We start from the raw sequence: 18,899 nt of genomic DNA, 5'->3' as shown, positions 1-18,899 counted from the left end.
TGGCGCAATGGTTTGCACGCTGGACTCGTATTCGGGAGGACGCCGATTCAAATCTCTGTCCGGCTAAACAGATTTAGGTTTTCTTGATTTCTCTTAATCGCGTAAGGCAAATATGGGATTGTTTCTTAATCTGAGCATGTGCTCCAATCTCTAGTGGCCTCGCTGTCGACAGGACATTAAAACAGGACATTAAACTCTAATCATTCTTCCTTTTTTTTTTTCCTCGAGCAGAACTGTTATGAGACAGACAGCCTCAGGCACTTTCACCGGAATGTTGTTTGAAGGTTTTGCTGTTACTGGGTCGCTCTCAAAGTGAATAATTTATCTTTTCGCTCTCATTAGACTGTAAGTTTTAGCATACGGATGAATTTAGGTTTAAAGATCAACAACGGAAGAGATTCGATCTCTCGACTTTCTTTTTTATGCTGCGTGACGTTGACTGCCAGGACACGTGCAGACAGACCATAAGGACAACAAGAGTGGAAGACGACACTTCCTCCGCGAACTGTCTCATCCCACAGAGTTACTCGTACCAGTTCGAGGAGAGGAATGGTGAACAAACTTTTGTGTTCCAGTGATGTCGGTGATGAAATTATATCTCATTATTCGGACATTAATTTAACGCTGAAATTGTTATCTGTGTTAATTTCGTTTGTCTTTTTTTTTATAAAACACGAAGAGCGCATAGTCGTCTTTTTCCTTCTTGCTTCAGCTTTGGTACTTGGAGGTCATGTATTTAACGACTCTGATTCTGATGCTAGTATAACGAGTTACGCAGCAAAAGAAATTGACGTTAATTCAACGTTTGATTTCCAGTCAAACAGCTATGTATATTTTCATCACTTTCTTGGTGTTTTCCTTCATCAACGTTTTACCCTCTTATTTAAAAATTAAAATAAAATCCACACCGGTACAAAAGATGCAGAATTACGCAGGCGACCTGGTTGCAATTAACATTATGTGTATGAAATTTTATTGTTATTCCATTGTTTCAGTTTTTTGTATCTGTTTTACGTACACTGAGAACAACAAAAAGTTGCGGATAAATCTCTACAAAGCTGAAATGCAACAATTAATCTGTAAGTAATATCTCTTAACAAAAGGAATTGCAGATAATTGAGAAAAAGAAACAATAAGTAAAATAACAATTCTGAAAAATGGTGTTAATTACGACGTGACATAGAATGTAAGGAGAACATTATTCATCCTCCTTTACCTCGTGTCTACCACCAGACAAAATAATCATTCATGACCTATTTCGTATTCAAAATATGATTATTAGAATTATTTGTAATTACTTCTAATTATTATAAAATCGTATTTTACAAGGTAGCTGACTTTGTGTTGTACGTGCGCTGAAAGGCGCAGCGCTGCTACATTATTTCAGTAAATGAACGTCATCTTTCCAAGAAGTTCATGTTCAGCAATATCGTCACCTGTGTGTTGTTATCAAATTAAGGTACATAATTTCACAAGCGTAATATCAGCCAATTTTATGATACGGTAAAAGTAGGGATTCAAAAATACGTGATGAATTAGAATCTTGTGCTCAAAACTGCGAATTCACTGATGCGGCAGCTGAAAACACTGATACTTCACGTCATGAGATGACGTTGCAAGCTGGGCGCGAATAAATTAGTTTACAGACTAGCCCCAATCAAGACCCACTTACAGCATTCTACCGAAGTTAACAAGCAATGATAATAACAAAGGTTAACACTAATCATTTCAGCAGAAGGAAATGTCATCTGAAATAACATCCAAGGTAAATGAAATGTCTACTAAGCTAAATGAAAGGCCATTAAAGCATGAAATGTTCTTCAAGCAAAATTATATGTTGTCTATGCTGACGGGATACCTCAACAACCGAAATTATGGCAATAAATACTACATAACGTGGCTTTCCTCGTATCATACAACAATTAACTGACAAAGAACCTCAAAATAAAAGAATCTGTCCAAAAGTTGAATAAAAAGCTTTATCATTGTACTGCTGAACAAGAAGTTAAGTTCAAGGGACAGTTTGACGTGCTGAGGGAAAGTTTTTCGCAGGACTTTTAAGAGTGGTTTTCGAGTAAGAATGTACAGACAAATGAAAGCTTAGATTCACAACTAACACATATTGTACAGCAGCCTGCTACTAAAGTATCGTCTAAGAGAGGCACTTCAGAAGAAAAATTAAGACATAATTAAATAACATCAAAACTGGATTAAGTAAAGGTTTACCTGACTGCTGTCACGGTATCACCTTAGATTAGTAATACACAACAGGAAACGTCCATTGTTAAACAGATAGCAAATGAAACACTCTCTGTTACTATGGCAAGTGGAGAATATAATAGTCCCTTACTATACGAAGGAATGTGTAGAAATAAAATACACCATACTGGTCTGTCACCTAGCCATACATTTTATGGGTTGGGGGCTGCCCCTTTTTAACTGTACATTTAACGAGTTCAAAGCTTACTGAAACACCATTTCAGGTTTTTACATCTGACAAGAGAAATATTCAACACGTTGTGTTCAAAAATCTTTTAAAGGAGTGTTGGCAGAATCATGGTCAGAAAAATAAAAGATATATCTCAATACAGGTTTAAGCCAACCTTTATATATCTGAAATGGCTGAGAACTGCCAAAATTATGAACAACTTGAGAAGAAGTTCTTGTCAAAATACTGGTCAAGCTGTATAAAGGAATGAGTCCACAAAACGGTTTTCAGATCAGAGCCACTTCACAGAAACAAGGAAGTCTTCTAAAAATTTCAAAAGTATGTGAATAACACTAGGCATTGGGATGAACTCACTTCATACAAACCGATGTTGCCTCTGACATAACAGACAAATTAGTCCACTTCCCAGAGACAAATTTAGTGTGTACAGTGAATGATAGCGAGATACAAATCAACAGTGCGGCATTACGCTATTTAATAAGTTATTTATGAAAAAAGTATTATATACCAGGAGTAAATCTAATGATTGTCTCTAACTAGAAGTTTGTAAATGTATGTGTATACGAATTAGCTTATTTTAAGTTGGTCTAAACTCGTAAATGCTTTCACATGTCCTCACGTCCATTTTAGATTCTCTCGACTTAATACATGAAAATTCAAAGATAAATAACATTAATTACAATGGTGGTGTGTGGCTCAGTGTACTTCACCGCATATGGAATTTTGCATCCACAGGAGACCAAAGAGACAGTTGCGTTAACTTTCTGAAGTTGCCAACGGCACCTCCATTGCGTAATGCTCTACCTACTGACTGATATCTGCCACATTCTAATAAAAGAAGAAGAGCCGATAATAGATAGCATGCCAACTACAATGGTAACATAGTAGGGCAACAGAAAATAATAATAGTAATCAATGAAATTCCTACGCTGGAAACTAGAGTAATTTAAATATGAACTGTACTCACCAACAAAATGGTCCAGTGCAAAATTGCGCTGTTGACACAAGCTGGTGAACACAGATTCTAGCTGCAAATAATATTGAGCTGGTGGAGGAGTCCCATCCACCTATAACTAACTTAACAAACTAGATCTGCCTGCATCACACCCTCCAATGATGGCCATGGGATGGAGTGGAAACAGAGAACATAACTCCATAAACCTGTTGAGAAATAACAATGACACAGACATTAGAGATGAATTAAGTACTGATCAGTATAAATGCCAAGAAGCTGTTCAGGCTGTTATAAAAGCTATTGTGGGAAAGGTTCCAACTGCCTTTGTTGTTAATGCAAGTACTATAGTGAATGTGATGTCAGCAGATTTATCTAGTAAGATTAAGGAGTTTTCTTAGGTACCTGCTTTTCTGTTCATAGCTGCAGCAGTATTGGAGCAGTTGGTGCCAGTTCACAATCTGTCGAAGTCCAGACACAGGTTGAGGTGGTTATAGCAAATGGAGCCATAGTCTGTCGATTCCTACATGAAAATGGTTTAATTGTAGACTACATTTTTGGTATTGAATTTCTGAGGGAGAGGGATGCAAGATCAATGTTTCCTTGGGCAAGTAGCATTTGAGCAAGGATAGCGAGAACATTGTTGTACATTTAGTTAAACACGAAGGCCAAGCATGGTAAATATTACTGAGACACAGAAATTAATTTTATTAAAACGAAAGTTGCAAAGGCAGCAGTCCTGCTCATTGTAGTTTGGCAAAGAATAACGAGGATCACATAAAAGGACAAGGCCAAAGGATATTTGACTATCACCTCCCAACACCAAGCTGAAATAAAGGATCTACTTTTGAAATATATACACATATTTTTGATAGAAATGGATGTTATTCATACTTATCAATGTTACATAGAAGTACAACCACGTAAGATTTACTGCCAAAACACATACTACAGTAGATAGATGATGTGATCAGAAACGAAATACAAAAAATGTTTGAGTGGAAAATTATAGACAACTCACTGTTACCTTATTGCAGCCCCTTATTTTTAATTACTAAACCCGGTGGTAATGTCTGACTTGTATTAGATGCTCGAGCTATAAATCAAATCATTATCCCAGTCCACACTAGACCAGAAAAGCTATAATCGACAGCCGAATCTCTCAGAAGTTAAAAAAAAATTTAAAAAAACCAGCCTTTGTATTTCCTGGAATGAGTTGTGAGTTCTGTATAAAACAGTATAGACTGAATGTAAGTTCAGGCTTGTTTGTCATTTCGTTAGATACTGTTTTAGGGCCTAACTTGTTGGATGAAGGAACTTTATATGTAGATGATCGATTAATAGCTAACACTACATGGAAACAACAACTTGATCTATTAGAAAGGACAATGAAATATTTTTATGACACAGGAGCCTCTGTAAACCTCCAGAAGAGAATGTTCAGCAGAGATAAGATTAAATTACTAGGCTATGTGTTTTCTTCCACAGGCATATGACCAGACCCACGTAAGATCAGTGTGCAAAGAGTTTTTCATATCCAAGAACTAACCTACGCTTAAGGCCATCTTAGGATTATTTTCATTATTTTAATGTTTTGTGCCTGATCAACTTCTGAACTATTAGGACAACTAAGAAACACTGCACAATGCAATTGTTCAAATAACGAGAAGGATTTTGATGCAATGAAACGTGCTTTAGTAAACTCAGACTTTTACGTGACTGTAACATATGAAAGCATTTCTGTGCTATTGCTAGTGCCTCAGTCTCAAGATTGAGGGCATTCCTGTTTTATGTTAATGAATGAAATGGTAAATATCCAATTTATCTAATCAGCTTTGTAGCTGAACACTTTGAGAATGTGAACAACCTTACTCTGCTTTAGAAATGGAAATCCTAGGTGTAGTTTTGGCTTTTAAGAAGTTTAATTGTTATATTTATGGCAAGTACATTAAACTATTCTGTGGTCATCAAGCCTTAAGAAGTTTTCTTGGCCTGTTGGTTACTATTCTTACAGGAATATAAATTTGAGATACTACATATTTTTGGAAGAGACAGTATAGTAGCAGACGATTTGTCCCATTTACCGCAAAATTTACCTGAATGCTCAAAACTTGTAGAACAAACTTCAGATTAGTGAATATTTTAAGGTAACACAACAATTACAGAAAATATTTGTTATATGTGTGCAAGAATATAGCGGATATACACTTTTCTGACGATCGCTAGAAGAAATTTAAATTATTTATTACACAGAATCCCATTGATACACTGACACAACGTTGTAAAATATATAACCAGTTTCCATTCTATAGGTTAAGCATACGGTCTGATGCACCGTGTGTTTGTATTCCCACTGCATGTCAAGGTGCTTTAATTTGATACATATATCACATATGTAGACATGAAGTGCAGGGAAGTGCTCAAGAAAGATAAATCTCTCCTGTTTTTTTCCCAACTTTCATAGGCATATCTAGCACCTACTAAAACATGTGTAAAATGTCAGAACATAAAACCGACCAACAACTGTTGCGTACAGAAGTGCATCCTATACTACCAAATAAACCATTACAAATAATATATTGATATTACTACACCTCTTCCTTCAGCTAGAGATGGAGTCAAATATTTAGTAGCACTCTACAGCATATTTTAAAAATATATCAAATTGTATGCTGTAAGATCTACCTCTGGAAGTCTGATTATTAAAAGAATTATAAATAACTACATACAGACAGTTGACGAGCCTAGCAACTTGCTGTCTGACAATGCACAAGCTTTCGCCAGCAGAAGATGCGAAGCATTTTTACAAGAATACCAGATAAAATAGATTCTGACACCAAAATTATATGCAGAAAGTAATCCCGTAATAGGAATTTCCTGTAAATTTAAAAGGTTAATACACACTTACACAGCTGACGAACAAACACGTTAGGTACAATATCTTGAAATGTTTGAACAAATGCACTGTATAGCCACACTAATGTGACCACCTGTTAAAAGCCTGAATAACCACATTTACCACCATGAACCGCTGCGAAACATGCAGTAAGAGTCAGACAGAGGTCAATAAGATTCTGGCAGGTACTGACAGGGATATGAAGCCATGCCGACTCCAGTGCAATGGCCAGCTGCGCTACATTTCTTAGCTGAGGACCCATGGCACAAACAGCCAGGTTGAGGTGGTCCCACAGATTCTCGTTTGGGTTTAAATCTGTGGAGTTCCGTGGCCAGAGAAGTATGATAAACTTATCCAGGTGCTTTTCGAACCAAGCACATACATTGCAAGCTGTGTGACATATTGCATTGTCCTGCCAGTAGATGCCATCATGCTGAGAAAAAAAAATGTGTGTATGGATAGGAACGGTTCCCAGGGATAGAGACATAGTCATGTTGATCCACTGTGTCTTCCAGAATGACGACATACCACAAAAAGATTCCCCAGACAATAAGCTCCCTCCTCCAGCCTGGAACCTTCCTAGCATTGTCATAGGGTGTTTGCTTTCATTCTTATGCAGCATAACACATGATTGATCTGAAAGGGAAGATCAATCATATGGAACAAGCACATTTAAGGAAAACCTATTATGATAAAAAGTTAAGCCATCTGAAAGATATCACGAAGGAGACAGTTTACTGCTGAAGACTCACCAAAAATCTTCACTTGTATGCGACAAGACTCATAAGTGGCATTTACTTTACATAGGTCCTCCTGAGGTAATCAGGATTTAGCAAGAAGGAAACTAATTTTTAACCTATCTTAAAACCAACAAACTAAGGGGTGTTTCTTCCATCACAGTCTTAAGAGGTATCTACAGAAATAATTTTATTCGTCTTTTGTTAAAATTAGCAAAAAATAAATGAATTATTGCCTGTCTATTAGTAATTAGCTTAAGTTGTGAGTCTTGGAGGAAACCATAGAATTATTTTTGCCTACGAAATCTGCATAAACTGGAAGAAGTCTGTGCGAGAGACTTTTTCACACTTAGACGCTTGTTACAGGAAAAAGACATAGACAACTAGTGCTTACATTGAGGAACCATTGCTGCACAGTTCTAAACTAACTAGAGAAACTAAATACTAGGCATTGCATTGTCTGTGTCTCAAAATCACTAACTGAAAAGTATGTATGTAAATAGTAGCTATTAGAGGTACGAAACAAAACGACTTTTTAGCTTTAGTGTATTTTCTGTAACAATGAAGTATGGAAAAGAAGGACTCTTATTGTGATCCTCCACAAGATCTATGTCCCGAACCACGTTTTCAAAAAGTTCCACTGCCTCTAACAGTTTCGTAAAAAATAATGTTACGCTATCCTTCTTAAGAGTACTGTGCCTATGCTTAAAAGGGAGGAAGTGACAGTTTTGTAAATAAGGCCAGATATTTTACTATGCAAACAGTCTAGTATATCTTTGTTAATAGTGTTAAGTACAGTGCTCCATTTACACTCCACTGCACACGCCTCACACCATTAAAGAGCCTCCACCACCTTGAACAGTCCCCTGCTGACATGCAGGGCCCCGTACACGTCCATGCGTTCCATACAATTTGAAACGAGACTCGTCCGACCAAACAACATGTTTCCAGTCATCAACAGTCCAGTGTCAGTGTTGACGGACCCAGGCTTTGTGTCGTGCAGTCATGAGGGATACACAAGTGGGCCTTCGGCTCGGAAAGCCCATATCGAGGATGTTTCGTTGAATGGTTCGCATGCTGATACTTGTTGATGGCCCAGCACAGAAATCTGCAGCAATCTGCGGAAGGATTGCACTGCTGTCACGTTGAACGATTCCCTTCAGTCGTCGTTGAGCCCGTTGTTGGAGTATCGTTTTCCGGCCGCAGCGATGTCGGAGACTTGATGTTTTACCCGATTCCTGATATCCACGGTACACTTTTGAAATGGTCGTACAGAAAAATCCCCAATTCTGATGGCTCTCGATCTTCCACCGTTTATCGAGAGAATCGCATACGGCGGATCGATTTCTCAGGCGGCGGTGTGGTCGTATGACTGACGACATCACAAATTCATCGCTACATCGGAGATGTTGTGTCCCATCCCTCGTGCGCTGACTATAACACAACGTTGAAACTCACTTAAATCTTGATACCGATGTAACAATTGCGCCAGATATTTTGTGTCTTATATTGGCGTTGCCGAACGCAGCGTCGTATTCTGACTGTTTACAAGTCTCTGTCTTTGTAAATTTGTGGTAAGATCGTATGGGATTAAAATGCTAAAGTCATCAGTCCCTAGGCTTACACACTACTTAATCTAACTTAAACTAATTTACACAAAGGACAACACACACACCCATGCCCGCGGGAGGACTCGAACCTCGGGCGGGGGTAATCTGATAACGACAAGCTGTCTGATGCTACTTTGAAATGCAACCCAAAACTACACTGTTTTATCCCATATCACGTTCTGGTCATCGTAGCACGGAGAAATATGCTTTACAGTGTCTCCGTTATCATTGGAAGGGTTCTGTAAACTACGTGTTTTAGTACTGAAGCAAATGCAAAATTTTTATGGGAACAAAAGCCAATCGGAAATGTAAAATTAATTTTACGTAATTTAAACTTTACATAAGCAAACTATCAAAATTTTGCTGACCCATCCAATTGTTTTGATATGAGTGACATGGTCTGCTGTAGTAAGGAAAAGAAGGGAACTAGCGGAAAAATGTCCCTATCGGAGCACAAAAAAGGTGAACGTGCTCGTATTTAAAAGACTATGACTGAAAGGTAGGGTATCAGCTACCTATTTCTATCTTTCTCTCCATAGACACAAGCAAGCACGCACGCACACACACACACACACACACACACACACACACACACACACGAACGCCTTTACAAGGCTTCAGTAGACAGCTTGAGAGGCGGCATGAGCCCCCTCTCATATTTCTATCTTACGATTCTCCTCTCTAATTGCATGCGGTGCAAAGTTGCTATTCCTTCACACGCGGACTTCCCACGCAGCGTCTCTCGTCACCCGGGTGGTCCGGTGACAGGCGGGCACTCCTGAGCTGGAGAGGGTTAAGCCGACGGGTGTGAGGAAGTCGAGTGAATGCTTTGCAGACGCCGACATTGTCAAAAGCCGCGCCCGGAGGGGTCTGAAGTAGCGGCTGGGCTAGAGGTTCCGTTACTTCGCAGAATCTTAGCGAAAACACTTTCTGGCGGGCTACCAGCGAGGCGTGGGAATGACTTGTGTACCCAGGCAGTTGTGGCGGGAAAATTCCCTCGCTTTCTGCAAAATAGTAACTGTGATTGGCTTGCTCAGGGCATAGCTCCGTGACGTAGCAAAATCAGCGCAGAAATTGGCGCCAAGAATCTCCATTGGTGGAATGGTAGTGCTCCGGCAATGGAGTGGAATTTTCCGTCGGTTTTCGAGTTGCTGATTGGAACGTTGAACCATGGCCACTGTCGTGGGGGCGGGAATGTTCGGTGTTCGGCCGGTACGGGTGCTCTATGTAGTCGGCTCTCGCCTTTCGGTCGAGGACGTCGAAGCAACCAGCCATCGCCTGCGGTACGCCAGATCGTGTTCTTGCAGTTAAGAAGACAGTTTGGTAATGTATGTCCGCAGCACCGGCAGATAGGGATTTTCCTAGGTGATAATCAGAGCTCAGCAGAGCGCGCCTGTTCGTCTTTTTCTAACTTTGTTCTGTCTTGAGTAGCAGCAATTAATGTTGGGTTAGCTGTGTGTCTCTCTTAAGATTTGAGTGGCAAGGAATTGGTTCCACATACCACTTCGTCATAAACCTCACAATCTAGTTTAGGGACAACTTCACCTTCACAGCGTTTGTTTGTGTATCCAATTTGAGCCAATTTGATGTATTATAAATTAGAATTCATGTGTTTTTGTTTATTATTTTGTGTTTAGTCTTAATAAATCATATTGTTATTTTGGACAGAACTTTCATTCTGTTAATCGGTAGAGCAACCCATCATTTCTCACTACGTTTATGAAACCTTCCTTTATTTAACTTATTTATCAAATTAAATTATTGCAGGTGCCAAACTCTTTTCTACTCCACTTGCAGGGTTGATTACAGTCAGTTCGCGTATATTTTTTAATCCTTGTGCAACAGCAAGAGTCAGAGTTAGAATAGGGGGGGGGGGGGCATAGAGCATCATTTACATATGTAGATTCTAGAATTTAGTGTTAAATACACTGCTAGCCCCGGCACCTCGCATAAAATGGCGACCCTTAGCCTCGGATCTTTCCTGTGAATCGCTGATAAGCAACTATTATTAGTAGTAGGGACATTCAGAATTTTGTTTGCTTAATTTTTTTTATTGATTAATACCCAAGTTTTTTTTCTTGTAGTTCCGCGATTAGTTTTTAAGTAGCGGCGCATGTTTACTGTTTTTGTTTTCAGCGTATATATTTGTTTGTTTGTTCATTGTTTTATATGTTTCTTTGATGTGGTGTCCATACCACTTCACACTTTGTCGGGTTTGTGTGCAGTTTCTGTGCGTGTAATTACAGCGTTGGAACGGCGTTGTTGAAATTTTGTGTCTATGTCGAAAAATATATGGAATAGTTTAATTTCATTGTGCATTTTAGATAAATTTGTTTTTCATGAATGATAACGAGGAGTAAGGCACGACTATTATCGAGCGAAGCTAAAACAAAAGAGGATAGCATAATGGATAAGGGGCAGTTTACTGACGGGAATAGGTTCAGAGATGAGATGGGCACATTTTTAGCAGGACAGGGCGCCAGGGTCATTGATGAGGAAGGTGATTTGGACGCGATCTCAGAGCAGCGTTGCGGCCGTGATTATGATAGTGAAGTAGAGGATGAAACAGAGACAGGCACACAGGTCGAGACGGTAGCAGAAGTTTATAATCAAACGAACGAGAGCAGACAGGGGCTAGCTCGGCCACGTCAGAGTTCTAGCGCTCAGGTGTCCAGAGTTACATCTCCCACGTTTGAAGAGGATCAAAAAGATGACGTAAACCCAATACTGAGCTTCCTACGATCAATGAAAGAAGAAGCTGACGAACAGCGTAAGAGGGAGAAGGAAGAAGAGGAGAAACAACGTAAGAAGGAGAAGGAAGAAGCTGACGAACAGCGTAAGAGGGAGAAGGAAGAAGAGGAGAAACAACGTAAGAAGGAGAAGGAAGAAGCTGACGAACAGCGTAAGAAGGAGAAGGAAGAAGATGAGAAACAGCGTAAGAAGGACACAGAGGCAATAATTTCGCATATAGGGGAAATTCGTGGGGAATTACTAACAATAAAGAAAGAATGTGGAGAAGCAAAACAAATGTCAATGGTAGCACAAAAAGTAGCAGGCCTAGCCAAAACGGCAGCAATAGGGGCAATGAAAGTCGCGGAAGCAACTTCTAAACTCGCAGGGCGCTTACGACGTACAACACAATCCCACTCAAAATCCCTAGCATTCTTAAAAACTCAAGGTAATATCGCGGTTGCGAACACCACGAAACGAATGGAAGAAGTAGAGAGTCGGATAACAAAACTAGAGCAAAACGGGCACACGAGCACTGCGCGTTCGGATACCAATGATCGAGTACACAGAACTGTGTCTCCGAGGAAAAGCCCGCCGTGCTCTAGCCCAATGACCGAGTGCGGAACTAACAATGCACACGCAGAAACAGCGAGTAATAGCTCCAATAATTATAGCCCACTTAGGAGAGTGAATTCTGAGAGCCACTTCCACTGTGATACAGAGGTAGCACATCACAGTTATCAGCAAGATAGAGCAGGACACTCAGCAGACGTGCAAGTATCGGAAACGAGTGACAGCACCAGTGCGAGGATCAGACAGGATTTTGATCACAATCACTTCCTGTCGATACTAAAATTCCAGAAGTTCAAAGAAAATGGAGGGTCGATGCATCCGAAGAGCTGGGTGATGCAGTTTACAAATTCATTACCGCCATCATGGCCAACCCAGGCAAAATTAGAATTCATGTGTGGACACATCGAAGGCCAAGCCGCGGAAAAGATGCGGGGTGAGGCAGTGACGTGTCGGACTTACCAGGAATTTGTTGGTGCATTCCTGCGGACCTACTGGTCAAAAGAAACGCAAGACAGGATTAAAGAGGAAATAATATTTTGTCCTGAACTGGAAGTGTCCGGGCATAGGAGCGCAACCAAGTTTCTTGATGATTTACTCAAGAAGAATCAATTTTTAGATAGTCCATATAGCAACGGAGAAATCATTAAATTTTGCTTTTCCAAATTGCCAGTTAGGTACCAACAGACACTTGTCGGCAAGTGTGGATCTGACATAGAAGCATTCAAGAGTCTATTGCGCGAACTCGAAGTAGTCTTTCATAAACAAGACGCAAAGGACAGGAAGAAGGGGCACAGTAACAAATACCACGGGCCAGGAAGGGAAGACGACAACAGATCGCATAATCGCACTGGTCAGTTAGGAAACCAGGGTTACGGAAGTCAAGGTTACGCTATTCAAGGTTATGGAAACCAAAGACACGGAAACCAGAACGTCAGGGAGCAGGGTCAATCTAGACAAGGAATCTGGGATAGAAGGAATAACGAACGGCAAAGCGACCGTAATTGGAGAGAGCGAAACCAAGGACAACAGTGGAACCAGGAGATTGAAACTAGACCCGCAAATCCTAATGCACGTCAGAGGAGGGGGAGCTTAACAAGGGATTGACGCCAGACTAGTGCGAACACAGGCCGCCGGAATTTCGCACGTAATCTCGGACCTGGCCAACTACGGATGATACATTACGAAGATTTATCAGAAATCCTGCTCGAGGAACATAAAGCAACTCCTCGACAAGATCGGCAGCCTCTTATCACAGTAGCAATAGCTGAAAAGAGTATGAATGCGATAATAGATAGTGGAAGCTACATAACAGCAATATCTGAGGCAGCATACAAGAGGTGCTCTCAGGAGATGGACCGATCTGTTCTATCGGTTAAGAAAACCAAAATAAAAGGGGCATTAGCGGGTAAATGTACGGAGGTCACCCAACAAACAAGACTGGAATTCTCCTGCCAAGGACACAAAATAGAGTCTAACTTCTGGATCGTGCCAAATCTGGCGATCGACATGATAATAGGAACGGACTTCCTAAATGAACATGAAGCGATAGTTGATCTAGGACGAGGTGAAGTGGTTTTGAGGAAAGGGAATCCCGTCCACATTAAGTTCGACGACCAGCTGATCCCAGCTCAACTACCGTCTAACTGTGTACGGATAAACTATGCGTGTCTGAAAGACAGAAAGGAAGAACAGGTCGACGTTGCGGGTAGGGGAGAGAACACGGATGAGAATGAAGTCGGAATAATGGGAGAAATAAAGGAGAAAATAGGAGAAAAAGTGGAAGCAATAAAGAATATAAGGTGCGACCACCGCAAAGAACTTCATAAATTACTAGTAGAACATACGGAGGTCTTCCTTCCCAAGATAGGATCAATAAAGAACTTCCAATATGAATTTCGTGTACGTCCGCACAACCAGTTTCGTGTGCCACCCTATCCAATCCCCTTGGCATATCGACTGAAAGTAGCAGCTGAAATTACGCGAATGCTGAGTGAAGGAATAATAGAACCTACGGCTTCAGCCTATAATAACCCGTTAAGAGTAGTCGAGAAGGCAGATGGCAGTATTCGTTTAGTCTTGGACTCGCGACAAATTAATACCATAATAGAACCCGAAACAGACAGACCGGAACGATTAGAGGAACTCTTACAAAACTTCCATGGAATATCAATCTTCTCATCAGTTGATCTAAAATCGAGTTTCTGGCAGATCGAGCTCCATCCAAATTGCAGACAGTACACAGCCTTTTTAGCATTTGGAAGATGTTACCGATTTCGTCGTCTCCCATTTGGTTTGAACATTTCATCTGCCGCATTCATTCGGGGGCTGGACGGCATATTAAGCGATAATCTGAAACGTCATGTCACCAGCTATGTGGACGATTTGCTGATCGCGGAGAAATCTTGGGGAGAGCACAATGCGGTCCTCGGTGAACTCCTTGCGACATTCAAGGAATACGGAGTGACTATCAATATCGAAAAATCGAATTTTGGGACGTCCTCTGTCAAATTTCTAGGACATATCATCACGGGTGAGGGCATTGCGCCAAATCCCGAAAAGATCGAAGCGATTGAAAAGTTTCCCATCCCTACGACAAAGAAGCAGTTAAGGGGGTTCTTGGGGATCATAAATTTTTACAACCGCTTTATACATGTCAAAACTCAGAGCAGTCCTAGGTTGCATCAACTTACAGGAAAGAAGATTCCTTGGGAATGGGATGAGGCGGCCGAATCCGAATGGAAAGCATTAAAATTCGCATTATTACAAGCACCCATCCTATCACACCATAATTTAGCAGAAGAGCTTTGCATAGTAACGGACAGTTCATACTCAGGTCTGGGTGTCATTGTGTTCCAAGACCGTGTACATGAAGGAAACAGGGTGTGGAAGACAATTGCGTTTGGTAGCAGAGTACTAGCCAAGAGTGAGAGGAACTACTCAGTAACCGAGTTAGAGGCGCTGGCTATTGTATGGGCGTTTGAAAAATTCAGATACCTTCTGTTTGGTCGCAAGACGAGGGTCTACACAGACCACAAGGCACTCGAGTTCTTGATGACTGCAAAGCTTAATCACAGGCGGCTCATTAGGTGGGCATCATATCTGCAGCAGTACAACTTTTCGATAGAATATATCCCCGGCAGTCAGAACATTATTGCAGACGCCTTATCACGGTCACCGATCGGATTTGAGCACAACATGGAAGAAGATCTGGAGGAAAATCACTACTGCCTTTTCTATATGCAGAAAGTAGCCTTTGAAAATTTTATTACCTGTAGTATGCAGGACATCAAGAAGGAGCAAGACAAGGACCCTGCCCTAGTGTTATTGAAACAGAAATGGATAGACAGAAGACACGCCACCATCAGGCAGTTCTACCTCTTGCGGAAAGGCATAATTTTCCACCGAAATTATGCCAATGACACTGAATGGGGGGTATGCATCCCTGAACACCTAATAAACAAGGTTATATGGCATACTCACCTCAGCTATGGACACTTCGGACCACGCAAGTGCAATCTCAAGCTAAGGACCATGTGTTACTTTCGAAACATGGAGCGTCGAATACGGAGGGTACTGTCGGTGTGTAAAGACTGCCAAAAGGCTAAGCACACCACTGTGAGCATGCAGGCCCCATTATACCCAATCGTACCGACCAAATTAAGACAATTAGCAGCAACAGATTTGATGGGACCTTTGCCAAGAACAAGAAGAGGATATACTTACGTATTAGTGTTTGTTGAACTAACGTCCAAATACGTTACCTTTACGCCACTGAAGAGGGCGACAGGACGAACTGTATCACGAGCCCTAATCCGGGATTTCCTACCACAGGTTGGTCATGTGAGTAAAATTATTTCTGATAACGGGCCACAGTTTAAGTCAAAAACATGGAAGGAGACGTTGCGTGGATGTAAAATTGATCCCATTTTTATATCTTCACACCATCCGAGCTCGAATGCTGCAGAACGGGTTATTAAGGAACTCGGAAACTTGTGCCGGTTGTACTGTAACAAACAGCACACGACATGGGACGTTTTCCTTAAAGACTTCCAGGAGGTGATCAATGAGGCACCCCATGGGATAACAAAATTGGCACCCATTACAGTACTGAAAAACCGGATTCCTAAGGACTTGATAACCGAGGTCGTAAACTTCCCACCAAGGGCGCGAACGCAGCACCAAGCCATAGTGGATTTGGCTCTCAAGAGGATACGGGCTGCAGCAGAGGTCAGGAAGAGACGTGCCGACAGGGGAGCTCGTCTACGACACTTCCAAACTGGACAAAAGGTGCTCGTGAAGTCTTTCCGACTTTCGAACAAACAAAAAATGAAATGCCAAAAATTCTATTCTGTTTACAACGGCCCGTACCGTATAAGCAGCTCACCACAATGTTTATGAATTGGAGACGCTGAAAGGAAAGAAGTCCATAGGACTCCACCACATCTCTCACATAAAGGAGTTCGTGGAATAATAGTAGTTTAAGTGGTGTACATAGTAGAATAGGCAAATATTTGAACCTTCCTTCGGGGATATGAAACGTCCCCTTTGAACAATTTATACAGGACTGTGCTTAAACTGACACACAATATTTTGTTAACGCAACGCAATCTGACTTTCAAAATTCTCTACAAAAGAAGGGCCCTGACTAACATTAAACTATACCTTTCACAAATCACTTACCTCACAAAAATCTTCGCTGCTCAAGCTACTGCAATACAGCGAGCGCCACTACTGCCAGCTAAATAAAAGATTCAAACTATGGAAGGCACTAACTACTGATAGGGATAGTTAGCAAATGAAAGATATTAATAGAGAACAAACAATGTATTTACCTTGATATCATCATATATAAATATAGCAGTTCATGACAAATTACAAATCTCCGCCATCTCTCTCCCCACATCCACCACTGCTGGCGGCTCACCTCCAACTGCGCAACGCTACGCGCTGTTCACAGCCAGCTGCCTAACACTACAATGGCGAGTATTACAACAATGCAAAGCAGCCACAGACTGCACACAGCACAGCCAGTGATTTTCATATTGAGGTGGCGTTACCAATAAAAAAACCTAAACAGCCTACTTAACGTTGCCAACAAGAAAATATAAACAGCCTACTTACATAGAGAAAACATAAACAGCCTACTTACATAGCCCCCATGCTCCCCACAAAAATTTTTACAAATTGGTTTGGGCAGTGCCCAATACAGATTTGAAAAAAAATTTTCATAATTACAATAACAAAGATATCAAATGCACACACTTATTGATACAATGTTGGTCAAAAGCTAAAATTTTCTCACAGTCCATAAAGATAGTCCTGATCATTCATCATAATAGTAATTACAGGTTTTTTTTCACAAAATCTCATTAGTAAAAGAAATTGCACACAGAAGTAGTGGATTTCCATGCAGTCTTGAAGAAGTAGTGTCCTTCCATCAGAAAGACAGTGCTGACTCTTGACATGCTGACAGGTAATGGGCCACAACATAGCAAACCCACAGCAGAGTCATTCGACGTTTAGAAGAGTATTGGTAGGTCATCACAGAGCAGACCCACTGTAGCCCTGGTAGAGATTACGGTATTGGTGGGCCACCAGAGGTGCAGACCCACTGCAGTCCTTGTAGAGATGATGGTATTGATGGTTGATGTAGACCCACTGTAGTCCTTGTAGAGATAATGGTATTGGTGGGCCACCAGAGGTGCAGACCCACTGTAGTCCTTGTAGAGATGGCCAGCAGCCATCTGTTGCGATTGTGCAGGTGCACATTCACCATCGAAGAGTCTTGCGGAGAATATAGCAAGTCCATAAACCACCACTTGTGCACTCACAAAGTTTTTCGAATTGTCCTTAGAACCAGCAATGCTGTTATCCAGTCCCTTGCTGAGTTATTAACACACATGCAAACACTAACAGTCCCTACTTCTCACATATTGTCCATATACTATGACCAACAGAAACGTGTGCAGTGAAATGTAACTAACAAGTTAATAATATCATGAACTGGTGACAATTACAATTTTATAACATTAGAATACAATAACAAAGGTACAAAATACATCATTAAAAACATAACAATACAGATAACATTTGTAGTACAGGCTTTACAAAAGAATCGAACTAACATATACATCAGTGGAATTATGACATGAGTACATACATAAAAGATCACAATAACTTTTGAAACATCAACTTCACACATGAGCATTAAACAGAACAGAATTAATAATGTCTAACATCTTTACAAAGTAAATAACACATTATTAATGCCAATTGTATTTGAGGATAACAGTATTCCTCATCATAGTGAATGTAACTTAGTATTAGAAGAGAAAAAAGTTCTATGAAACAGTACACAGAGACAGGAAGAAAACAAATACACAAGGGTACACAAACATATAGTGGGATAACACAAAAGGGAAAGGACAGGGTTTGTTTTCAGTGTAACATGTGGTACTGCAGTCCAACCCAAAACTTCATATATCTTTCCTCTTATTTCATCCTTTGTTTCCACCAAAAAATTCTATCTAAGCATGCTTTCTGTATTTATATGTTCACACATTTCTTACCTCAACATTTATTTCCAAGAAAATCCTACCTAAACTTGTTTTCTCAATGCATTTCTTCCAATTCATCGCAACTCATTCTCTTAGAGGCTACCCCCTCTTAAGCTAACTTAAATCTACTGAGCTCAGATGCTAAACTAAGGAACGAGGCACTGCAGCAGCACAAAACAATTAACACAAGCAGCAATGACAAAAAATACAGATTGGCAAAGCTAGCAGCAGCAAATGTAATAACTTATATCAAAACATGACATAGCTCAAGCAGAAAAAATAGTACACTAAAGATAACAATGCAGATAAGGGAAATGTATAATCACATCTTAATGTCTATGTAATTAAAGTGGTGCACCACAAATTATTCTACAAAAGAAATTACCAAGTACTTG

This window comes from Schistocerca serialis, chromosome 7 (assembly GCF_023864345.2).
Source record: "Schistocerca serialis cubense isolate TAMUIC-IGC-003099 chromosome 7, iqSchSeri2.2, whole genome shotgun sequence".
In the NCBI taxonomy this organism is placed as follows: domain Eukaryota; kingdom Metazoa; phylum Arthropoda; class Insecta; order Orthoptera; family Acrididae; genus Schistocerca; species Schistocerca serialis.
Note: the sequence above shows the minus strand (reverse complement) of the source record.